At 40.9% G+C, this 25,992-nt stretch overlaps 1 protein-coding gene across 2 annotated transcripts in view; it reads right to left on the reverse strand.

The window, feature by feature from the left end:
- AVIL (advillin) overlaps positions 1–25,992 on the reverse strand; it is a 95,339-nt gene that overhangs the window by 67,169 nt on the left and 2,178 nt on the right. Inside the window, exon 1 of one of the 2 annotated variants that reach the window (XM_089692802.1) lies at positions 17,447–17,566. The exons of the other annotated variant lie outside the window; for it this stretch is intronic. The gene's annotated coding sequence lies outside the window, so the exon portion shown is untranslated. Of the gene's footprint in view, positions 1–17,446; positions 17,567–25,992 lie in introns of those variants that run through there. 2 annotated transcript variants of the gene reach the window in all.

Genomic DNA, 25,992 nt, shown 5'->3' on the forward strand with positions numbered 1-25,992 from the left:
ATTATCTGCATTTGAGGGGCTTATTTTTCAAATTATATTTTTGTGACAGTATATACAGGTGAAACTCAAAAAATTAGAATATCGTGCAAAAGTTCATTTATTTCAGTAATGCAACTTAAAAGGTGAAACTAATATATAAGATAGACTCATTACATGCAAAGCAAGATAGTTCAAGCTGTGATTTGTCATAATTGTGATGATTATGGCTTACAGCTCATGAAAACCCCAAATCCACAATCTCAGAAAATTAGAATATTACATGCAATCAATAAAACAAGGATTGTACATAGAACAATATCGGACCTCAGAAAAGTATAAGCATGCATATGTACTTTGTTTGGGCCCCTTTTGCAGCAATTACTGCCTCAATGAGGTGTGGCATGGAAGCTATCAACCTGTGGCATTGCTGAGGTGTTATGGAAGACCAGGATGCTTCAATAGCGGCCTTCAGCTCTTCTGCATTGTTCGGTCTCATATCTTTCTCTTGGCAATACCCCATAGATTCTCTATGGGGTTCAGGTCAGGTCAATAGCGGCCTTCAGCTCTTCTGCATTGTTGGGGTTTTCATGAGCAGTAAGCCATAGTCATCACAATTATGACAAATCACGGCTTGAACTATCTTGTTTTGCAAGTAATGAGTCTATCTTATAAATTAGTTTCACCTTTTAAGTGGCATTACTGAAATAAATGAACTTTTGTACAATATTCTAATTTTTCGAGTTTCACCTGTAAATGATGGTTGTACTTTCTTTCATATACTAATTTAAACAAACACATTTCATTTTGTAATTGTACATGGTTATCACTTTACATCCTCTTTTCATATTAAGAATGGTTTTGTGTGTTTGTTTTTTTTCATAACTGACAGTGAATATTTTGAAAGGCAAAACTGGGTTAGTGTAACAGTAATGTTATTAGGTTTGTGATTGGCCCTTTCCATGAATGATTTTTGTATTATCAGCCTAGATGGCTCAAAGCCCAATGAGACCATGTCATAGTTTTATCCAACACCCTGCCAAGAAAACTGGCCGTTAATGAGTTACACTTGAATCCAAGCTTTGAAAATCGCAAGTTCCACCCTCTCACCGCAACAGCAATAATCATGGGAATAAATATTTCCAGCCTGCCTGAAGAACATTATTGTTACCAGAAATTTCAGCCCACAAACTGCAGAAAGCTTTTAAATGCTTTCTTCACATTCCTTGGCCTAAAAGTTGCGATGGATGCTGGGAGCATAAGGTTTTAATAATGTAGCTGTTTGGATTAATGCTAATAGAATGCAGTGTAATCTGTTTCTAGGCCCAGCAGAAAAAAATTATGTCACAGAAGCCTGGATTCTCTGCTGTGAATTATCACAGGTACAACTGCCTTCCTCTGGATCAACTGTGGGTATAGGATTATAACTTTTTTTTTTCTGTGGTTGAAGTGGATGGATTTTTTTCAGCCAGACTAACTATGTAACAAGGTGTGCCTCTGCTTTGGTCTCACAGGGTGCCAGCTGACGCGCCCCACATATCTGTGCAAGGGAATTAGGGTCACCAGCATTTTTCAATGATCTTCTCCCACAAATGCACACTGATTTAGACAATAAATGCCACCAGTGCAGTGTACACAAAGGGTTGTCGCATATCCTTTAGATTGTAAGCTTTCATGTGCAGGGCTCGCTTTACTCTCTTGTATTGAATTGCAAGGTAATTATACTGTCTTCACGTATTTTGTAATGTGCTGACTAATCTGTTGGTTCTTTAAAAATCCTTTATAATAACAGTAGTGAAATTGTATACTAATATTATATTCTACAATCCAGTGTCAATTTCTGACCCCAACCTCACCCAATGTACTAGCCACTAGTCAGTGGGCAAAAGCACGGCAGTTACGTTTTGGGCACCAATTCACAAAAAGAACATTGGGGAACAGGGGCAGACTGACCATTTGGAAACTTGGACACTGCCCGAGGGCCCGGGGTCAGTAGGGGGCCCCAAGAGATGCCCTTGGTACCTTTTTCATAGGCTTTTTTGAGTTTGGGCAAGGACACAGGGGCCTCATAATCCCCCACAGGGGCCCATGAGTTGTCAGCCCGCCCCTGTTGGGGAACTAGAGAAAGTACAGAGAAGGGCAACCAAACTGATAAGAGGCATGGAGGAGATCAGCTATGAGGAAAGATTAGAGGAACTGAATTTATTCTCTCGAGAAGAGGAGATTAAGGGGGGATATGATCAACATGTATATATACATCAGTGGTTCATATAGTGAACTCGGTGTAGAGCTATTCACCCTGAGGTCATCAGAGGACAAAGGGGGCACTCTTTACGTCTGGAGGAAAAGAAATTCTATCTCCAAACATGGAAAGGTTTCTTCACAGTGAGAGCTGTGAAAATGTGAAATAGACTCCCTCAAGAGTTGGTTCTGTCGAGCTCAGTGGATTGCTTCAAAAAAGGCCTGGATTGTTTCTTAGATACACAGAATATAACTGGATACTAACATTTATAGGTAAAGTTGATCCAGGGAATATCCAATTGCCTCTCGGGGATCAGAAAGGAATTTTTTCCCCCGCGGGAGCAAATTGATTCGTGCTTTGCTGGGTTTTTTTGCCTTCCTCTGGATCAACTGTGGGTGTAGGATTATAACATTTTTTTTAACTGGATGCACTTTTGTCTTTTTTAAGCCAGACTAACTATGTAACAGCAAAGTGAGTTTCACAATAATGAAGTGGTGTGTGCACAGAATCTTGGGCAGCTGTGCATACTAACCAATCAGTTTCTAACTTCAGCTTATTCAATGAAGCTTTGCCAATAAAAACTAGAAGCTGATTGGTTACTTACTATGCACAGCTGCACCAGATTCTGTGTGCACCAGTTTTAGTACATCATCTCCAGTAAGTGCACAAAAAACAGAGGAAAACTCTGAATTTCCAACAACAATTTTTCTGTAACTATCAGATATAATCATCTGGATCAACTGTGGGTATAGGATTATAACTTTTTTTATGGTTGAACTGAATGGACTTTTGTCTTTTTTCAGCCAGATTAACTATGTAACTATATAATAAAATTCTTCCAATGGCATATTTACCAGATTAACAGAGAGCAAATTAGAGCAGCAAATGGTTAAAGTGTACATACACTTTAAATGTTGCATCCAGCAGTTTCTTTAGGAACTGTCCCTGAAGAAACGGAAGCAGTACTTCGCAAGGGGAGAGGAACAAGCTCCACAGTTTGGCATTAAGGCTAAGACCACATGGCCCCCATGCTTAATCCAGTCATTGAAAAACTTTCACTTATAACTCCTCTTCTGGTCGTACACTTTTAGTCACTTGCCTAGCTGAGAAAATGGTCCACAGCAAACAAGTACCTCAATATGAAGGTGGCTGCTCATCATGGTAGGTGGTCCTTCTGGACCCAGCTAATGTTTTTCACATATTTGTGTTCTCTATAGAGGGCAGCTTTTTGACCAGCTGTGTATGTACTAAACTCAGCTCTCATTGTCCTGATGGTTACCATGTAGCATGAAAATACTTAGCACAGACCCCCCAGCTTAGGCCAGGATAGCAATGCATTAGCATCATGCCTGCATGACCACAATACTAATGGCAGCATATGTTGCTAATTGCATACTTAGCCTTTCTTCCTGTGTCGCTGTCTCTCAATGGTTGTCCTTTATCGGTTGTTGTGATTTATGTAAACCGTAACAATGAATATATTTGCTTCCTTTGCCTGTTAAATATACGGCACAAGCTGCCAATTAGGTGTGTTGCAGTACAAGAAGCCTGCTGAGAGAGAGAATGTGCAGTCACATGGTACCCTGAAACTGCCTTTTGTCTTAAATTCCAGCAGTTCACATGGTATGTGAGGATGCCTAGGCACTCCTGTGCCCACAGCTTTATATCTGCAGTATGAGATCTATGGCACTGCTGCCTCTGACTGCTAGTCTCAGGAGATTTGGAGAGAGGTTTGGTGATGCCAGTACTGTGTTACTTGTTTTCTTCTTCCTGGAGGCTCTGACTTGAGAAAGTGAAAAAGACAGCCAGGAATTGCTATGTGTCATTGCATCATGCAGAGTAACAATGTACCCACACCTTGCATGTAACCATTTGTTCATATGTAAATCAAGGCGCAGCCATTGATCTGCAAATAACATTAGTTTAAAAACACTCACAAGTTTAAAGCAGAACTTCCGTCACCACCAAAAGTTCTGCCATTCTTCATCCTCTCACCCTCCCTCCCTCTTCTGCATGTATTGGGAATTTTTTAAGGGAGCAGGTACCTAGTTTTGGCAGGTACCCACTCCCACTTGGATCGCCTAGGTCACTCACGGGTGTCAAACTGGCGGCCCTCCAGCTGTTGCCAAGCTACAAGTCCCATGAGGCATTGCAAGATTGACAGTTGCAAGCATGACTCCCAAAGGCAGAGGCATGATGGGACTTGTAGTCTTACAACAGCTGGAGGGCCACCAGTTTGACACCCCTGGCCTAGGTCATCCGAGGGTAAGCTCCCCCCCCCCACGCAACCTCTTGGGCTACATCACAGGTACCGGGAGGCTGCAGGACAAAGAGTAGCATGGCTCACGTATGCACAGTGGGTGCCAGCTGTAAATCCACATGATGGCTTCTCACAGTAAACATGGTGGACCTGTAAACGTGAACCTGAAGATCCCTTCGGCTGGTAAAGTGGCTGTTCATTAAAAGTCAGCAGCTACAGTATACATAGCCGCTTACTTTTATTTATTTGTTTGTTTTTTTTTAACTGAAGTTCCTCTTTAAAGAAAAGTGTAACAGCACAAAAATGTGCAAGAAAAAAGGATTTTTTTCCATCTGCCAAAACCTGGCCATGCTTTACACCAGAAATATAATTTTAATGCCATTTTAAACAGGACATATTTTAGAATAAACGGTATGTTTTATTTACAACAAAACTAACCCTTTTTTAAAGTTTTTTCTGTTTTTTTGTCTCTAGATTACATAGAAAATAAGATTTTCTTTTCAAGACAATATTATCCAAAAAGTATAATTTATTTTCCCATTCTCCACCCACCCCCTGTTCATACTCAGCCACTATGGGATTTGTTTTTTGTATTCTACAAAAAATCTTGTTGATCCTGCTGTTTTCTATTCCCCCCTTCGGTCCATGTCCCCAATGCAGCTGGGGATTCTGCAGAGCAGTGTTGGCAGCTACTGAACATGCTCAGTTTTCAGTGAGTTTCTTTGCTGAACATCTCATCACATCTGAGCAGCCCATGTGACTATAGAGTCACACATGTGAATGCATACACAGTGGTAAATGACATCCCACTCCCCCCCTCCTCCATGCCTAACCAGGTAAACACAATGAGGGGGTAGGATAATTAATCTTGATGGAGGCTTCACCTCTCTGTTATTTCAAGAAACAGGTTGGAGGGGTGTGACACAGCCTGTGATTGTCAGAACTCCACCCACACCATGTTATCGCCAAAATATAATAAATATTTAATTTCCAATATATGATTGTATGACAATTTAAACAATTTTATTGATATTATTTATTTTTACTCTGTATCCTAAAGGCGTGTTTTTTTTATTTTGAACATGTGACCAGCAGCAGAGGACTAAATGCCTGCCACTGTTTCCCTGCAGACAGGCTGAGAAAGAGCTGGGTCATGTGACAGCTGTATATTGATCAGGAAAATGGCACTAAGATTATTATTATTTTTTTTTTTAAATTAAAATAATTACAGTGCCATTATCCATATACAGAAAGATAAGGCCAGAGATGACGGGGTGGAGCCTGAACATGGCGGCATGAGAGAGTGTGCTGTAAGCACTCCTCGTTAGCCTCCCCGTATATCCTCCCTAGGTGTCTCCCACAGAGAGACCAGCTGCACCGGAGGGTGAGCGGAGACTCACCCGGTTGAAGAGGGAAGCTTTGGTGGCGAGCCTGGAGCCTGGCGGGCCTGGCGGGATCCCGGAGAGAGACGACCGGGAGGTTCACTGGGAACCCTCACGGCGGCTGCAGTGGAGGAGCAGGGTTGCCAGGGAGACGGACGCAGCGGCGAAGACACGTGGGCAGCTGCAAAGGAGCCCTGGGAGCTTCAGGAGGAGAGACTGCTTGTCAGCTTGACGCTCCAACACTCGGCGTCTGGGTGAGCTGGTGGACTGGTGGAGGGGGGGAATGCAGCCATACTACCTCCAAACTACACCATTCCCAACTTCAAATCCCCTCAAATCCTCCAATTGACATATCAGCAGCATAAATATATATATAAAAAAGAGACCCATAGGAATCCCCCTAAGAGAGCACGGCTACAGGAGAGGACTGTATTGAGAAAGACACTCAACGTGGAGGGTGAGTGATAACTGTGTTAACTGTGGGATTTTTTTGCAACTCTTTATGCATTATTTATAAACTGGATTTATGTTCTTGAACCTGATTTATATTGGATCTCCTTGTGCCTCTAAAAAAAAAAAAAGACATTTTATCAAGCATTGAGTCTGAAATAAGGATATAGGGGATTCCTAGGGAGGGTCTGAAGACCTGGAGAAGTGAAAGAGGAGCCTCGAAAGTAAAAGTAAAGCATTAAAAATCAACATGAAAGGAAAAAATACTAAAGGGAGTGGGTCCAAGAGTTCCCAATCTAGTACGATTAAAAAGTATGTATCACAGGGAAATTTGACCCCAGAAAGAACGTTGGGAGTAAGTGAAAGTGAGTTGGAAATAAGTCTGGATAACAGCCCGAGACTATCCCTGGGACCGGTATATAATAGTCAACAATTAAAGGAAGGGATTGAATCAAGAGATTTTGAAAGAGACCTGCAATTACCTAATAAAAAGGAAATGGCGGAGATGTTCAAAAATCTGGAAAAATCAATAAAGCAAGAGATGGGGACAATTCGGGAAGAATTGCAGCAAATGTTAACTAGGGTGGAGGAAATGGAGGAAAAGGTTCAAATTAATTCCCAAGTTGTCCCAAAATTAGAGAAATGGATAAAAGAAGATAGAAAAGAACAGAAAAGACTGCTTTTTATGATGGAAGAACAAGAAAACAGAGAAAGGAGAAATAATCTTAGAGTAAGAGGAGTCCCAGAGTTGACAAAGGGGGAAGATTTAAAAGAGCTAATCGACAAAATCTTGAGTTCCATAATGGAGAAAACAGACGTGGAGACGTTTAAATTGGATGGAGTCTATAGGATTGGAAAATATCAACAAGAAAAAAGATTAGAAAGACCAAGAGATATAATTGTTAAATTCCATGACTTTGTAGATAAAGAAGAGATATGGAAAAAGATCAAAGGAAGAACAAGTATTTCATATGATGGGAAAGATATTCAAATTTTTGCAGATCTAACAGCAGAGACTCTGAGAAGAAAGCGATCACTGAAACCCCTATTAGAACTGATGAAAAAGCATAATGTGAAATACAGATGGGGCCGTGCAGTGAGTTTAATCGGTTGGAGAGATGGAATCACAGCAATATTAAGATTCCCAGAAGACATGGAAGATTTTTGTGATAAACTTGGTCTGCAGAGATTAGTGATACCGGGTTGGGAAGTGGAGGAGGGAGAGTTAAGTACTTTTGGTGAAGGAGAGTGGCAGCTGGTAAGAAGAGGAAACAGAGAGTCAATAGACAAGGAGACATCGGGGAGGAGGGGGGGAAGGTGAGCGCTCATGGGTGGAGCCGAACCCCTAGGGAGGGATCAGTGGAGGATCATGATCCAAAGGCAAAGGAGGCCTGGGGGGATGGAGATGGAGGGGGGGTGGAGGGGAGGGAGAGAATTGGGGTAGGAGTGGGCATAGAGGTTTTTAAAACTGACATCTTGTATGAAAGGAGAGGTATGGGGAAGGGGAAGAGGAAAGGAAAGGGTAAAATAGGAAGAAGACAAATAAAATATGGAGGTAATACGCTTTGTAACCCATAATGTAAATGGATTAAACTGCCCAGGTAAAAGATTTAGACTATACAGAGAATTACAACATAGAAAGGCCTCAGTCGTCTTTTTGCAGGAAACACATCTAGAGTTAAAAAAAAAAAAAAAAGCTAAACTCTAGACAACATCCGACATGGTATTACGCAGATTCCCCAGTTAAGAGAGCTAAAGGTGTAGCTATAGGATTTGCAAGAAACATTAGATTTGAACTGGAAGATAGAAAGACGGACCCGGAAGGGAGGTTTCTGTTCTTGAAAGGTAAACTACAGGACATAGAATGCACGCTTGTAAACATATATTGCCCAAATAGGAAGCCAGAGATGTTTTTGAAAGGGGTTATGAGAAGATTGATGGACTTTGGAAAGGGATATCTAATAGTGGCGGGAGACTTTAATATATGTATGGATCCACAAATAGATACAACATCTAGAGCACAAAGAGGGGAAAATAGGTCCATGGGATTATTGAAAACGGTGATGAAAGAGTGCCAATTGGTGGATAGCTGGAGAATTGTTAATATGAGAGATAGAGATTATACTTTTTTCTCTAGTGTACATAGGACATACTCTAGATTGGACTATATTTTGGTGGACCATCGACTTGTTGAGGATCTGGTTAAAGTAAAAATAGAAGCAATAACTTTCTCGGACCATGCACCCGTAGTATTGGAATTAAGATGGGGAGGGAAGGTGTCAGGAGGCCTATCATGGAAGTTGAATGAGACACTCCTCATGGATCCAGATATTGACCGGAAGATCAGGGTAGAAATAGAGAGGTTCTTTGAGGAAAATGAAACAGGGGATGTATCACTAGCTACAGTGTGGGAGGCACATAAAGCATATGTAAGAGGAATCCTTATAGCAATTGTAAAAAAAGGGAAAGACGAGAGAAGATCAGTGGGCTTTTGAAGGAAATAGCTGAGATGGAACTCCTACATAAAAATAACATAAGAAAAGATATAGAGCAAAGAGTGATAAAAAAGAGGGAAGAACTAGAGAAGGTAATGGAGGAAGAAAAAATGAGAACCTTTAATAAGATCAATGGTGAAAGATATAGATGGGGAGACAGATCAGGAAAATATCTGATGAGAGCCCTGAGGAAAAAGAAGAATAGGAACTATATAGATAAAATAAAAAACTCCAAGGGAGAGTTAGTCCATTCAACCAGAGACATTGCAAAGGTATTTAAAGATTACTACAGTAAATTATATAATATTGCCCCCAAGGATGACATAAAGATAAAATGATAAATATTGAAAAAAGAAGGGATTATTTAAGAAATGCAGGATTACCAAAATTAAGTGAAGAACTATTAAACTCCTTAGAATCTGAAATCACACAGGAAGAACTAAACATAGCATTAAAAAGCTTTAAGACGGGGAAAAGCCCAGGCCCAGACGGGTATACCGTGAGATATTATAAAAAATATGGTGATTTACTGATACCCAAGCTCAAGAGATATATGGAGGCGTTGGGGGGAGAGATGGAGATAAGACAGGAATCCCTTCTGGCACAGGTGGTCTTAATACATAAGGAAGGTAAAGACATCACCCACTGTTCAAGTTATAGACCGATATCACTATTGAACGTAGATACGAAGCTGTATGCAAAAGTATTGGCGAATAGGTTAAGAGATCTGATGCCGGATTGGATACATGGAGATCAGGTGGGCTTTGTTAGAGGAAGGGAGGGTCGAGATAACGGGTTGAGATCCCTGATGCTTATACAGAAAAGTAAAACAGAAAAAAAACCAGTAGTGCTGCTCTCGATAGATGCGGAGAAGGCGTTCGACAGGGTTAACTGGAGCTTTATGTTAGATACACTGGAGATCCTGGGATTGGGTAGTAGGATGAGAAAGTGGATTGGAAAGTTGTATGAAGGACCGACTGCGATGGTAATGGTAAACGGAGAGAGATCAGAGACCTTTTCTATGTCAAATGGAACCAGACAGGGATGCCCACTTTCCCCACTGTTTGTTTTATCATTGGAACCCCTGTTATCAACAATTAGGAAGAATATAGATATAAGGGGAATAAATGTTGGAAAGACAGAACATAAGATAGCCGCCTTCGCGGATGATTTATTATTCTATGTTGGAAACCCGAGGATAACACTTCCTAACCTAATGAAAACATTGAAGGAATATGGGGAAATGTCAAATCTAAAAATTAACCCGAGCAAAACAGAGATATTAAATATAAATCTTCCAAAGAGTGAAAAAGAAAATATACAGAGAGAATTTCCCTTTATAAGGAAAGATAGAGAAATAAAGTATCTGGGAGTAAAACTCACTCCCTCACAGAAAAATCTTTATAAAGCTAATTATATCCCAATGTTAAACGAAATTAGAGAGGAATTGAGGAAAATGGGTAGTGGAAATCCTTCCTGGCTGGGTCGTATTAACCTGATAAAAATGGTAATTCTCCCGAAAATACTGTATAAATTTCAGATGATTCCCATTAATCTTCCAGAGGTGTATTTTAGGACAATTAAGCGAATGGTAACTAAATATATATGGAAAAATAAAAAACCTAGGATATCATATGAAGTGCTAAGCAGAAATAAAGAAAAGGGGGGGTTGGGAGTACCGGACTTTAAAAGATACCACAGGGCAGTCATTTTAGCAAGAATTTTTGACTGGATATATAATTCAAAGAGTAAACACTGGGTCACAATTGAAAATACACTTAGTAGAAAGGAGTTGGGTAGGAGTGTATGGGTGCCACCACAGTTTAGAGAATTAGAGGAGAACACGAGTATATACACGAGAATTGTAATAAGGGAGTGGGATAAAATGCACAAACTGAAAATGGGATTATAATTCACTATTAATGTCACTAAGAAATTCAGAGTTTTTCCCCCCAGGTAAAGAGGAAATTTCAGGTAGATGGATTATGAAGGAAGACACTCAGTTAAGAGATGTAATGGAGGGGGTAAACTTAAGAACAATGGAGGATTTGAAAAGGGAAGAGGGAAGAATTTTCACTAGGATAGATATATGGAGATATAATCAACTGAAACAATTTGTGGAGAAATTGACGAAGCCCCTTAGAACTAGGAAAGAGTGGAATGAATTTGAGAAATACTTAGAAGACCGAGGTGATGGGAAACACAGCACTGCTAAAGCATATAAAGCTCTCACGGATTTAGATAGTAAGTTTAAATTAAAATACATAGAAAAATGGGAAAAGGATTTAGGAGTTGAGTGGGAAGAGCACACACAGAGGAAAATATATAGAATGGTACACGAAAATATTAGTATGCGTGAGGTGGAAATGAATTTTAAATGTTTGACAAGGTGGTATTTTACACCGGTGATAGAACACAAGTTGAGTGAGGAGAACCAACCCTGGTGTTGGCGAGGGTGTGGAGGGCTGGGCACGATATATCACATATGGTGGGAATGTTCAAAAATACAAGTATATTGGGAAAAAATTAGAAATCAAATCACGATTATCACTGGAATAGAGATAGGACTGGACCCTGAAACCTGTCTTTTTCATAACTCAATATTACCTGGAAATAAATATAAAGAACTGGGTATAATGTGTTACTTAAATGCAGCAAAAAGTCTGATTCCTAGGTTTTGGCGTAAGGTTGAGGTACTGAGGGAAGAGGATTGGATGAATAGAGTGGACCAGATTGCTAGAATGGAAAAACTTTATTATATGCAGGAAGATAGGATGGTGACATATCATATGAAATGGGGGAAATGGGAGGAGTTCAAAGTAAAGGTAAAGGAAGGTACTGAGTGAGTAAGTAAACATAAAGAAAAGGGAAAGAGAGGATAAGAAGAAAGGAAGAGAAAAGAGGAAAGGCCAAGGAAAAGGAGAAAATATAGCAATTAGCCTGTCTTTCTTTCTTCTTCTTTTCCAAGCCTCGGTATCCAGAGGATGTGAGATACAAGTCGATCAGATAGATGTCAGGGGTATATTGAAGCAGGGTGGGAGGGTGGAAAGGATGGGGGTTAGGGGGAGAAAATGATATGAAATTAGTGTTTTATGAGATTTTGTAATGTTATGTTTTTACATTATGGAAATGTGTATTGTTTTATTTGAAAAATAAATAAATATTTAAATTAAAAAAAAAAAAGAAAGATAAGGCCAGAGTACTAGGTGTCATCTTAGACTCCAATCTGTCCTTTCAGCCCCAGGTCCAATCACTGACAAACTCATGTAGACTTCACCTCCGCAACATCTCCAAAATACATCCGTTCCTAACCCCAGAAACAACTAAACAACTCATTCACTCCCTTATTATATCACGACTTGACTACTGTAACTCCCTCCTCATTGGCTTACCTCACCGCAGGCTATCCCCGCTTCAGTCGATCTTGAATGCTGCGGCCAGACTCATCCACCTGACAAACCGCTCCGTATCTACTACCCCTCTCTGCCAATCCCCCCACTGGCTTCTGATTGCCCAATGGATAAAATTCAAAATGCTAACATCCGCTCCTCACAAGACCTCCTTCTCTCTAGTTCCCTGGTCTCCTCCTCTCATGCCCATCTCCAGAACTTCTCCAGGGCTTCCCCCATCCTCTGTAACTCCCTATCCCAATCCATCAGACTATCACCTACTCTCCTCACCTTTAGGCTCACTCTGAAAACCCATCTCTTCAGGGAAGCCTACCCCACCCCCTGCTAATTACCAATTTCCTCAACTCTTCCTACCACTCCATCCCCCACAAGTACTTCCTCCTGTACCACTATCCCCTCCCTCCTAGATTGTAAGCTCCAAGGAGCAGGGCCCTCGAACCCCTTGTGTATTGAATTGTATTGTTACTGTACTGTCTTGTGTATTGTCTCCCATTATAATGTACAGCGCTGAGCAAACTGTTGGCGCTATATAAATCCTGTATAATAAAAATAAGGGATAATGTGAATTAACAGTGGGTGTTTAGTATCAATTTAGGTAATGACAAAGCTATCTTGGACTAAACAGGCCGATAGTGGAAATGTGATAATTGATCTGCTCCATAAGGAGTATAAAGGTGTGAAAGCTTTAGGCTTAGCTAGGCTTTGGGCTATCTACAGACAAAAGACAGAGCCTGTATGAAATGAGTGTCATCATGTCTGCCTTGTTCAGTCAGAGGTCTTAATTCACCCCTGTAAGGTGTAGTGTAATAAAACTCGGCAGAAAAGAAATTGATCATTTATGACCATATAATTTTCTATTAACTAAAAAGATATATCTAAGACAAATGAAAAAATGTTAAAGCAGAACTCCAGTCAAAACAAGGTAAAAAATTATTAATTTGTTCAAAGATAAAAAAAAACAGCTTTTGCTGCAATGTTCAGCTTAAATTCAGAGATTTGACATGCAGTGCTTTTTTATGCTGCCCTCAGTCTGATGGCCCGCATCATTCGACCCACTTCCTCTGAGCCCAGATTCTTCTGGACCCAGCCCAGCCTGTAATTGTACAGCGAAAGGAAAAGCAGCTGAAGCCATGAGCTTATCTGTCTCTAACTCTGCTTTTTCTTTCCATCAGTGCTTCTTGTTGGCACATGAACCGTTTGGCTGCTTGTGCTGTTTCATCATCTCAGATTTCAGCTCTGCTACAAGAGGCTGATAACAGGTCAAATGCAGGTACTTACACTGCTTGTGTTTAACCCCATTCACACCTAAGGGTGCTTGAGGTGATTGTAGCCATATTAGTGCATTTGCGACAGAAACAATTGAGTACTGTCCGTGATACTTTTTTTATTTGCACTAACATACAATTTTGAGGACAAGCTTTTGGGGTATGTCCCCTTCTTGTACTGTTTGGACTTTGAAGAAGGGGACATACTACAAAAGCTTGTCCTCAAAATTGTATGTTAGTGCAAATAAAAAAAGTATCACGGACAGTACTCAATTGTTTCTGACACCTAAGGGTAAAACAAATCTTAATGCCTAAGCACAATTTTGCAACTTTAACATAAGTTAGTAAAACCGTACATATCACCACAACTACTTTGTGCATCCAGGTGGATTATACCTTGTTTTTTTTTCCAAGAGAAATTGGGCTTTCATTTGATGGTAAATGGTAATGGGTATCTCCTGATTATTTTTTGTTGCCAAAGGAAAACTGGCCCAAAATAGTTAAAAAAATTATTTTTTAAAATGTAGCTGTGTGTTTCTTGTTACTACCATAACCTACCACCAAAGAACAACCCAAAATAAATTTTCCAGCTCTTGATGATCGCAGCGATATCATATATGTGTATGTTATTTGTACCTGTACTACAGCCCAGAACCAATAGTGCGCATTTTGTTTTTTTTACCTAAAACACACTGACGCCGACACTGACACCAATTAAAAAAACAAACAAACAAGAGGGGCAGGCTGTACAGTGACTGATCACTGTGATAGCCAATCAGAGGCTATCCCAGTGATCATGTGACCCGGAATCGGGAGTCCCAGATCATGATCATTAGAACGGGACCCGGGGCTGTCAGTGACACCCCAGTCTTTGTGCTGGCGGCGCACTCGCAGCACAAAGACAGATAAACAAATATGTGGCCCCACGGAAAAAAAAGCCCAGTTCTGTGAGGCCGCATATTTGTGTTATGTCGGCGTCAAGGGGTTAAACAAATAAATTTGATGATGTATTTTTGTGCCTGTTCTGAAGGAACAGCAAGACAAAGCCAGTGAAAATGACCAGCACCTTAAAGTGTTACTAAACACATAACAGTAAAATCAGTCTGTATATGCAGTAAAGCATGCTTGTTATACTCACTGTGGAACCTAAGGGGTAATCCTCTGCATTGTGTAAAAAGGCTGTTTCATCCTGACTTCTCTGATCCTCCCCTTCTTCCAGTGTCCCCCTCTTATCTCCTGATAAGACATATGGTATGGAGACACTCTGCACATGCTCAGTTTGGTGTGTATTGCTAGAGAGGTTGTTTTTTTTCCTTGGGAGAGTGCATGTGATCAGCACAGGGCCAATCAGCACTATCCAAACAGAGGTCAGGGGTCCTGAATCCTCTTAGAGCAGAAAGAAAACTCCTCCTACAAGCTTTACCCAGTGCTCTGCTGAACACTGATAGAAGTCACAAGACTGCTCTAACTGCTGATGAGAAAAGGTATGTAGTAGTTTATATTCACTAAAATAATTGCATTTCTATGTTGTGTGTATCGTGGGAGACCATATATATTGAATGCAGGGTCCTACGTTTAGTAGCACTTTAAAGTATAAACCCAATAACTAAAATGTAATATATTACAGCTTACCGCTACTTAGATGTGGTGGTTGCAGTTGTTATCTTTTTCTAGGCTAAGTGCATTTTCTGCAATTACACGAAATTCCCATTAAGCCCATTCAGCGTGCTAGGAATTCACTGTTATAACTACCTGTGCACTGAACTGACTTATTGACATATCAAACTGACATATTGACATATCAAACAATGCTATCAGTCTTCCCAGAACTATTCTATGAACTATTAAACAATTATGTCTGTAATAAAGATAAAGAAAGAGGGAGGGGTTTATAGTCCAAATGAGGAGTACAGTGGCCTAGGGTGACAATCCTGCTCCTATAAAGATACAGTACACCTAAGAGAGCGTCTTCACCCTAGATGTCTCCTCAAAATGATGCATGGAAAGACATCTGCCCATCTTCGGTAGTACTGTGACCCATCACTGTTTTTCCTACAACAGGGTTTAGTACTTCCTTCCCTTACAGGAAAAGTTCACCTTTTTACAAAAAATAATAAATGCTGATTTTTTTGCAGGTAGAAAAAATGTGCATTTATTATTTTTTTTGTTTCTGGAGCCTCGATAGCATTGCACCTGCGATCAGCAGATTGCTGGTGCCATGCAAATCTCTTGCAGACCTGTCAGTATATCTGCTTGCCCATACACGATGTACAGGCAAGCAGATATACTGAGAGGAAGAATCAATGAACTACCACAGCGCTATGGTAGTTCATTGAAAACTACAACTTGACAATTGTGACAGCTAGTGTTAAGAAGATCCCCTGCTAGCTGTCACAATGGGTAGCGGGGAGGAGCAGGGGCCAGTCCAGTCATAACATGTAACATATGTAACACCCTTCTAGTTAGCTAGGGGTAGCTCTAGCTTCAATTGTTAGACAGGGGCTAAGCAACAGCTCAGGTGCAACAGTCAGAGAGAGGTTAAATTTGGGTCAGAGCTGAGAGCTTTTGCAGACCAGCCCCTCTGGAATTTCCCCCTGCTCTAGAACTTTGGAGAAAGGTCTAGAGGCAGTGGAGTGGCTGCTGTGTACTCTTATGGGATCCTGGCCAATCCCCAACAGGAGGTTTGGCAAGGGGCCAGAACAACACTTAAAAGTGAGAGAGCCTGCTCAGCTGCAGGAGAATGCAGGTGGAAGATGGAGAAGTAGACTGAAGCCTGGAAGGGGGCTCAGATGGGAAAGGGGTTACCTACAGGTGGAGGAGCTGGACAGGAAGAAAGATTGCACCTACACGTGCCCCCTGAGAGAGGACCACCTGAGCAGTAGAGGAGGAGTGGCCCAGCTAGAAGGCCTGGTAGCAGGAATTTCCTTCAGACATCCAGATTGAGGACTATTTGGGGTCTGGAGAGGTACACTGGGAGATGCTGGAGACTATGCTGCAGTGGACTTGTAAATAGTTTACAGGAAGTTGTCCTCAGTTCATTGGTTCCATTGGGCATCCCATATACCCAATTCCACATCCAAGTTGATATCCCCTCAATAAAATATCAAAAACAAGCTCAAGGACTGATTTTTGACTCCTGGATACACATGTGACTCCTGGAAATGCGTGTTTCCTGGCTGTGCAAGACTATAGGGAAATCCAAAACGTCAGCAACTCCTAAGGGGGTAGTGCTACACGTTACACCCTGAATATGGGTGTAACATGTTACGAAAGGTAAACTTATCCTTTAAGTTGGCAAATCTCTGCAAATGAAAATCATAATTTCCACCAATTGGAAACAGGTTATTACCTTAGGATAGTAGTTAATTTGATTCTCACCTGGGAGTAAGATCACTCTGTTATGGCAATCATTCAATGTAACAAAAGATGTACGACATCAACATTTGCTTTTTTGTTATGAAACTGTTCTGCCATCTTATAAAAAGCTGGTTATAGTTACTGAATGGATGTCGGACATATTTCCACAATTAATCAAGAGAGAATCTTGCTTGAGTTTATTTGTGCACAAACTTGAGTTGTATATGTATGCATAAAATCCAGTCTTACCCTGCCAGGGCAGTTACTACCAACCAGAAAAAAATACATTTTCCCTACAGATTGAAAAGACAGGGGCCCATACTGAGGTCTTAAGGTGTTCATAGACATTAAAATCATTGGGGTTTATTGGTAATCATCCGATCTCTATGGTTACTTTAAGAATGATTGCATGAGATTCTGACAATGCATTGCAATACCACCACTTCAATCTTTACATCCCAGACTAAAACAATAGAAAATGATAACAAGAGTATAACATCTTATGTCTCTACATAATATGCTTGCAATACTATAACAGACACATACATTTATGAGAATTGTAATAGGTACGATAGTTATTGAACACATAGGAGTGAGCTTCATACTTACTGGAAGAGGCTGAGCAGAGACAAATAAACAGCAGCTTTCCCTGTTAGAATCCAGACTGATATCTATTGTGCATCACAATCCTAACAATGCCAGCAGAGGCGTGGAGCTGGCACCATGCTCTGCCCATTATGGGTCACACCCAGAGCCACGTGGAAAACGTTAAGCAGAATGACTCCAGTGATGGAATATAGTAGTATACTATGCACTACAGCCTCTAGTACATCTAACCTGCTTCTTTGTATCAAAGCAAGCACAAGGCATACAACTGCTATCGCTGTGTTCATCAGATAATCCCCAGAGAATATTGTGTAGATAAATATACTTTTTAAAACCCATCAAGAGGGATACCTATTGATTTTTTAAGTGAATTTGTGAAGATAGAAGAAATATGGATGCTGCCATTGCTGACCTATTTTTAAAGTTGAGGCCCTGGCGCTGTCATTCTGATCCTAGCTTTCCTTAACTAGTGAGTCACTGAGCCGAAACAAGTATGCCACCAGTGTTGTCTGTTAACCATAACTTATTCCAGGTCACTGATACAGTAGGTAGGGAAATCAGGACAGGATGACCGCTTCAGAGCCTGAACCTTGAAAAATATGACAATAATGGCAATTCCCTATACTTTTGTTCTCACGGTTCCAATTTGTGACTGGCCATACATGAGAAATAGTTTGTTTCTCAATAATCCGATCATTGGAAGATCCTTTGAATTGCACAGTTATGTGACGCCTGCCCAGAGTTTTTCTGTCTCCTGGAGATTAAACTGGTTCTTATTCTCTAAGGATTTTTACCTTAATGCCTTTTCTGCATTAAAGTAAAAAACCTTTTGTGTCCAGGATCCCCCCAGCCCCTCTTCATACTTACCCGAGCCTGATCTTGATCCAGCGCTGTGCACAAAAACAGCGTCTCTCTCCTCTCTCTCTCCTCACAGTGTAGGCTGATAGTAGCCAATCAAATCCTATGACAAGGGAATGGGGGGACCGAGCAAAGCCTAACTGCCTGTGTCTATGGACACGGAGAGCGGGGCACGAGAGCGAGCCCACACAACTATCCTCTTTAGCAAGAGACTTGCTAGGGGGGTTACTTGGCAGGAGGAAAGAGCCAGGAGTGCAGGTGGGGAACCCCATAAAAGGAGGATCAGAGCTGATGTGTGTAAAACCCTTGCACAGGTAAGTATAACATTTTTGGCATTAAAAAAAAAAAAAAATCAAAAAGGTTTAGAATCACTATAATGCACTAGCAACATGGAAGACCTGGAATCTACCAAATACTTCCAATTCATCTGCTTTAGCTCACATACTGTACATAATGGTATAGAATTGTTTTCAAATGAACATAAGCTCTACAGATGCTATAATCACCTACCATGCTTATCCACTATATAGCACAATGAAGCATTACCTACCTAAAGCGGATAATTAAAAAAATGAAGAAACTTAAAATGTATGGGCATTCAGGCCTATTGGTGATTGAACTCCGACTCTTTACATCCTCTAGTTAAGGTTGCCATCTCATCCCTTTAAAACTGAACACATTAATTACACAGGTTCTGAGGCTAATTTAATGCAGATAAGGCACTAGGTGAGTTTAATTACCATCCTAATCAGCCACAGAAACTGTGTAATTAATATGTGCTCAGTTTTAAAGGGATGAGGTGGCAACCCGACCTCTAATGCCTCTTGCCCAGGGTCAGCCTTAGGGGTGCAAAGTATGTACTCCTGCACTCCATTATCCTGAATGTAGAGTGTGTATTTAGGGTGGTTGGCTTGGAGCGTGGAGTGATGGGGAGCAGTGATGGATGGTATTGTATGTTGAGTGTATTGAGGGTACATTCTGCAAAGTGCTACATGTAAAGGGGGGCACGCTGTGATGCATTGGGGGGGAAGGGGTAGTAAACTTACTCACTTTTTCATGTATTTGTTGTAATGTGCCACTGAAATTGTTCTGGAAACGTTGCCTTTTTATTTATTTGATCACCCGTGGCTGAAGAATTCTCTGCACACCCATGTGAAACAGGACATCATTGTTTTTATAAAAAGTTTAAGGAAAACTGTAAAAAGATCATGGTTTTTACTATGTAAAAGTAGTCAGGGAATTACTGTGTGATACCAATCCAGAACAATATTGTGTCTGTGCTTCTAGCAAGGCTGACAGGTTCTAGAAGGAAGGTTTTTTTCTTTTTCACAGGATCTGCACATCAGCATACACAGCTGCTTGGAGACAGCACAAAAACCCAAAGTGAAGGAAGCAAGTAGTAGAAGTACTAAGAGCCTGCACTGGATAATTTTCTGAAAATGCTCTTGCTTGGCCATCTCAAACCAAAGCCAAAAAGCTGGGCTGAGCTAAAGAAATCCATAGATTCCCTCATTTATGAATGTAGCATCCTGCCCTAGGCTGAATAAATCTAGTTTTTGGCTCTGCTGTACTCAGCTGAGTGACAATATAATTTTTCAGATCTTGTTAGATCTATCCCCAAACCTGGGAGTTGATTACTTATGCCTGCCTCTGGAAGAAGCTTCCAGAAATAGAATAGGAGGATCAATCTCTGGGCTATGAATATCTATCTGACCTCAGCCAATCCCTGAAAGGGGGACCCAGAAGATGTGGCTGCGGAGAAAATAAGGGCCTGTACAAAGCCTCTCTCTTCTGGGGCCTCTGCCCCTGGGAGGCAGTCTGTGTTACTGAAGAGCTGTTACCAGGCTGCAGCTATGCTTGGCCAAGGGCCTGAAAGAACCTGGATTAAGGAGAGTTTTCTAGAGGACACTTACCTTAGAAAGCTAGGGTGAAGGACCCCTTTCAGTGAATGTCACAGGGAAGATAGGACCTTTTTCCTAGAGCTCCAGTTGTGCCTGTGCTCTGAGGGTTAGATGTCGGAGGATGCTACAAGGACTGTTACTGCTCTCAGAGTCTCAGACTATCTGGCTGCCCCCTCTACCTCCAGCTTCTGCTGGAGGGCTTTGCCTGAGGATCTGCCCTCTAATGCCCGCTTGTGATTTGAAATATCTTAACTCTCATCCCTAAACCTGTTTGTGTTCAAGTGCTGCAATAAAACTTAAAAAAAACCCTAGACTGAGCCTGAATTTTGTTGGTGTGCCGTGGAGCTGGTACCTAGGCCTGGCAGTCTCTGAACAGGTAAATAAGACCGCTCTACTTCCAGTACCCCCTAAGGGGGGTAGTGCTACACAGCACCATGGAAGGACAAATCGTCCCTGCCAGCCATTGTATTTTGACAGCTGTCACCTGCAGCTGTCAGAATATTCGAACAGTGACTGCAGTCACTGTTTGGTTGACTTTTTTCTGACCAGCTCCTTTGATTTCTCAATTAAAGTTTGTCAAGCTAAGTAGGGGTCAGCAGGGCCACCTTTAAGTACTCATTTGAGTACAGAAGCCCTTACACCCCCTATGCCTAACTACATGGCCTGCATTACTTTGTGTTTAGCTTTATAAAATGGTAACACAGTTCCTTATCCTTTAGTAGAGCAAAAGAAACTGTGCAAAACTTAGATGTCAGAAATCCTGTATATAAACATTTTATCGATTAATGAAAGTACTTTCTACACTGAAAGTGTATATGAAGGCAAAAAAAATATATGGGAGTACATCTCTGCAATACATTTCCGCACATTTCTGCAATGGTCATCATTCAAGTACACAGAAATACCTGTCAATCTGCCAGAAATGCATGCAGCACCTAAGCCCTGTTGTGTGCTGACAACACACAGCATTTTTGTGGACTAAGTGGTATCAGCTCTGCCCAGTCTCTTCTCTAAACTACATAACCACTCTTATGAGAATATCGGATGAATGATCGGCTGGTTTTTTTTGCATACTAGTCTGATATGAAAATATTAAGAAGTTATTAAAGCTATGAAAATTCTCGTACAACGGAATGCAACTTCGTCACATGATTTTTTATGGATGAGTACTCTACTGATTAAATGAAACTCATTCATTCTGGTATCGTATGGGAAAAATTTTTGTGCTTGTCGTTTTGGGTAATTTTGCATGAACTTTCGTGATCGTCTCTCGAAAGCTTTGTACGAACGATCAGATTATCAGATGATCGCTCCAAAAGCGGAATTTTTCATCCGATTTTCTCATCATGTGTACTAGACTTTAGCCCTGGTTCACTCCAGTGAGACTTGTCTGGTGATTTGACAGTTTCCTTTTGTCGGTTATTGAACCATTTAAATTGGTGTGACTCTGACAAAGATTTTGGAAGTAGCTCCTCTACTATAAGGTGCAACTTGCATAGACATCTGTTCATGAAGTCACAGAGATGTCTGCCAAGTCGCACCTAAAGACGCACTGACACGCAATTTTGAAATTGTGAAGTGACCTTGAAACTTCAAGTGAAGTCGCACAATTTCTGGATCCGGTGTGAACCAGGGCTTACACTCAGACCTCCACTAGATAGAGACTAATTATCTTGTAGTCCAAGATAAGAACTAGGAGGGCTGTTTGAGAAAATGAAGGAAGTTTATGGAGGCCACATCACAGCTCTGAATTCAACAGGTTTCTTTTTTTTTGCACTTATCAAAGAGATATAAAAAATGCTTTTAATTTTTTTTAACAGACTAAAATGGAGCAAATAAGAGACGGTTATTGCTAGGGGTTACATACAATTTCAATCAAGAACCTCAGAACTCTAAGTGCTTTGCTTTTCCCTGGCTAAACATAATTGGTCTAGACAGCAGTTTGCTTTTGCAGCAACTCACTGTGGATTATTGCTGAATCAGAAAGCTATTTGGTTGTATTAAAATAACATTCAGATACACTCCACAGTTTAGTGAGAGCATTAGGGATGACCTTTAAAAATCCTGTGGTTCTGAATACATGGAGCACAAAACTTTAAAGGCTAAGTTCACCTTTTCCAGAAATTAGCCTATGCAGTCAATATGCCCCCAGTAGGGATTAAATTGTGCAGCTTTGTAAAATGTTCTTTAATGTTATTGTTATACCTGTAGGCCATTTGCTTAGCAACAAGGCAGGATGTGGGAGTTGTTAACTGGGAGTTTTTAGTTTAGGCTTCTGGGGGGGCATAATGGCCTGTAGGTATGATAATAAAATTAATGAACATTTTACAAAGCTGCACATTTTAATACATACCGAGGCACCTTTATCTGGAAAAGGTTAATTTAGCCTTTAACTGAAATTTGTAGCCTAAAGCTTTCTCAGCACGAAGATATGGTAATATGCTGTAACTAGTGGTGCACTGAAATGAAAATTCTGGTGCCAAAACCGAAAATTCAAAATGCACTTGGCCAAAAACTGAAACCGAAATGCGCAGTTTTTAAAAATGAATATATATTTTTGGGGAAAAAATACACTTTGATTAAAAAAACAAAAAAAAAATCACAATATATACCCAAATTGTTTTGTAAAATATGAAAGAGGATGTTAGGGAGAGTAAATAGATACCAAACATGTCATGCTTTAAAATTGCGCACGCTTGTGGTATGGTGGTACTTACAAATCTCCATGGGTGATGCTTTAAAAATTTCTACAGGTTAGCAGTGTAAAGTTACAGAGGAGGTCTAGTGCAAGAATTATTGCTCTTGCTCTAAAGTTCGTGGCGATAACTCACGTGTGTGGTTTGAACACAGTTTACATATGTGGGCATGGTCTATATATGCCTTCACCACTACGTGTGAGCCTGAGGGGACGGGGGCACTTTAAACTTTTTTTTTAAATGTATTTAATGTTTTTTGGGTTTTTTGCAGTCCCTTTAAAAAAAATTTGAATCACTTTTATTCTTATCACAAGAAATGCATGCATCCCTTGTGATAGAAATAATTAGTGACAGGTCCTCTTTATGAAGCGATATGAGGACAATAGGACCCCACATCTCTCCTGTGCAATGTAAAGCATTAGATTTTAAAAAAAAGCATTGATCTAGTGCTTTAAAAAAAAAAATTATCGAAACCGGAGGTGACCGCTCCGGTCCTCCAAGGGCATAGAGATGAGTGGAGGAAATCCTTCCTTCACTAATCTCTATGCCCAGTGCCGGGATCTTTCGATGGTTTCTCAGGTGAGGCTGAGAACTACCAAGCGGCGGCCGGTTGCAGCAGCAGCGGGCAGGCAGCGGCGGCGAGGGGTGGGGTTTTTTCAGCACCTGTATCGGTACTTTTTTTCATATTGGCCAACAGCCAAAAGGGGTGTTTTCGGCCGAAACGTTTCTGCCACTGAAATTTCGGTGCATCCCTAGCTGTAACCATATGTATTTTTTCTCTCAACTATTGTACAGGACAGCCAAATCTGAAGGAGGGATAGTACACACCAGAAGTGTTATATAACAAAGGACAGAATACTATTGGGGCTACAACAAGAAACACCTCAAAAAGGCTCCGTACACTGTACCATTGGAAAGAATTTCTGCCACACTGGGAATCTCACCTGCTTTGCCTAAGATAGGGTCACTCCAGTCCATCTGGCCTTTATCATAAATAGTAGCAGTATACTTTCTCTACTGTTATGTTCCAGCAAAGTGTCTCACGTTCAGCCTTCACAGGGGCTGTAGGATATTGTAATTAAACTCATCTCTCTGGATAAGAAACACTATATTTGCTGCTATAGTTGCTGTAATATAAGACAGCAAGGGGTAGCTAACCTCTTGTGTTTCTTTCATTACTTTTTATGGGTACTAGGCAAAACAGTATACTAAAAGTGGCAGAAGACCACCTAATGGCATTTCCAGACACCAACTGACTCCTGGCATATACTTCCTGCATTCTCTGGGCCACACTCCTGTTTCAGAGAGTTTCCTCATTACCCAATGCTCAGAATAAGGAATGCACCCCATTTACCCACCAGACATGTATTCTAGTAAATACATTCATTACCTCTACAATTCTGCAGACTCCACACCAAGGAATATAGAAACAAAACAATCAAGATTAATAGTAGAATAGCAATAGTTAACGCAGACCCTGCAGTGGCTATGGGGGCCCAGAAACATGAGAAGATGGATCCTGGAAATTAAAGTATAAAAGTATAAATAAATTATAAAATAACCAGTAGCTAAGCGGTTAGCACTTCTAAATGGCAGCACTAGGGTCCAGGCATTATCTGCTTAGAGTTTTCATGTTCTCTCTGTGCCTGCGTGGGTTTCCTCCCACACTCCAAAGCCACTGGTAGGTTAATTGGCTCCTGTCTAAATTGTAGTAGTATGTGTATGTATGAATGTGGAATTTGCCATTGAACACCATAATTGGCAGGTCTGCCACTGGTGCCCTGTGCTTTTCACAGATGAGAGCAGGTTCACCCTGAGCACATGTGACAGACGTGAAAGGGTCTGGAGAAGCCGTGGAGAACGTTTTGCTGCCTGTAACATTGTTCAGCATGATTGTTCTGGTGGTGGGTCAGTGATGGTCTGTGCATATCAATGGAGGGATGCACAAACCTCTACAGGCTAGACAATGGCACCCTGACTGCCATTAGGTATCGGGATCCTTGGACCCATTGTCAGACCCTAAGCTGGTGCAGTGGATTCTGGGTTCCTCCTGGTGCACGACAATGCCTGGCCTCATGTAGCGAGAGTATGCAGACAGTTCCTGGAGGATGACAGAATTTATACCATTGAATGGCCCCCACGGTCGCCTGAGCTAAATCCAATAGAATACCTCTGGGAAATCATGTTTCGGTTCATCCAGCAACGCCAGGTTGCACCTCAGACTGCCCAAGAGCTCAGGGATGCCCTGGTCCAGATCTGGGAGGAAATACCCCAGGACACCATCAGTCATCTTATTAGGAGCATGCCCCGACGTTGTCAGGCATACATACAAGTACATGGGGGCCATACAAACTACGGAGTACCATTTTGAGTTGCTGCAATTAAATTTCAGCAAAATGGACTAGCCTGCTGCATCATTTTTTCACTTTGATTTTTTGGATGTCTTTGAATTCATTCCTCTGTAGGTTGATCTTTTTCATTTCCATCAAACGATGGAGCATCCTTACGTTCCTAACACATTACCCAGTCCATATCAGTATACATATCCAGCGTGATATTTTTCCCCATTGAGATCTGTACTACATAGTTGATGGTGGATCTAAAGGAGATTTTACAATCAGATTTTATAGTTTATGGTGAGCTTAAATTTTAACTAAAAGCAAAAGTTTTTGTTGTAGTTTTGGATAGAGTAGAGAGGGATTAGAACACCTGTCAGTTGTTATTGATGTCTGTGTCATTATTAGGGAGATTCACCCTCTTTTGTTTAATTTGTCCTGTTTACCATTATCATCAAAAGTGAAAAATAAAAGAAAACCCCAAATTTTGAGTGGTTCCCGGAAAAGTAATAGAGGGGAATTTTTTCAACAGGGACACTAGTTTTAGTGACCTGGGGTTCCCCAAAGAATCTTCTTACTTCATGTTTTGGCTATGGGACAGGATGTGAAGGTAAATTTCTACAACGGGACACAGATAGCAAAAAAAAAAAAAAAAAAAAAAACTGACGGAGGTTAATACTCTCCTTTACTCTATGCAAAATGAAAAAAAAAGTTTTGCCTATAGCTCTACTTTAAAGAAAGGGTGGTGACTAATCTAA

The sequence above is a fragment of the Staurois parvus genome, unplaced genomic scaffold, assembly GCF_062004578.1.
Source record: "Staurois parvus isolate SC_StPar_1 unplaced genomic scaffold, SC_StPar_1.0 ptg000023l, whole genome shotgun sequence".
NCBI classification, from domain to species: domain Eukaryota; kingdom Metazoa; phylum Chordata; class Amphibia; order Anura; family Ranidae; genus Staurois; species Staurois parvus.